The 460-nt window shown below is 42.2% G+C and overlaps 1 non-coding gene across 1 annotated transcript; it reads right to left on the reverse strand.

Moving 5' to 3' along the window:
- On the reverse strand, positions 1 to 128 carry LOC115031015 (small nucleolar RNA SNORA17). Its single transcript, XR_003836605.1, has one exon. It is a non-coding gene; the product is annotated as a small nucleolar RNA SNORA17 (small nucleolar RNA).
- Positions 129 to 460: the final 332 nt, after the last annotated feature.

The raw sequence follows: 460 nt of genomic DNA on the forward strand, positions 1-460 counted from the left end.
AATGTTAACCTATTAAATCAGATGTTCATAGGTCAGAACACGGAGGCTAGACATAGACCTCTCTCCTCTTCCACCCACGAATACTCATGCAACACAGTAGCCACACCTGCAATGCTTCCAGGGGCAGGTCTCTTATTTATTATATAATTATTCTATGCCCATTACTTATCATTTACTTGAGTACCTGGTGGGAAAAAAACAGCCAATGTGATTTTCTTGATTGTCAAGGGAGAATTTTGTTTTGCCCAGGTTGGGTCGTGGCTTAGAATACAAGGGATTATTGACCCAACCAGTGTCAGATGACTATCTCTTGACTAGTCATTGTGACTACACAGGTACAGCCAGTACTGGTGGATGACTGTTGTGAAGTATCCACCAGCAAAGACTAGGCAGTCTTTCTAGCCACTAGAAAGACTTTTTTAGCAGGTTGGTATCTACACTGGGTGTTTAGGAACTGAGT

Source organism: Mus caroli, unplaced genomic scaffold (genome assembly GCF_978045245.1).
Source record: "Mus caroli unplaced genomic scaffold, Mus_caroli_1 scaffold_6, whole genome shotgun sequence".
Taxonomy (NCBI): domain Eukaryota; kingdom Metazoa; phylum Chordata; class Mammalia; order Rodentia; family Muridae; genus Mus; species Mus caroli.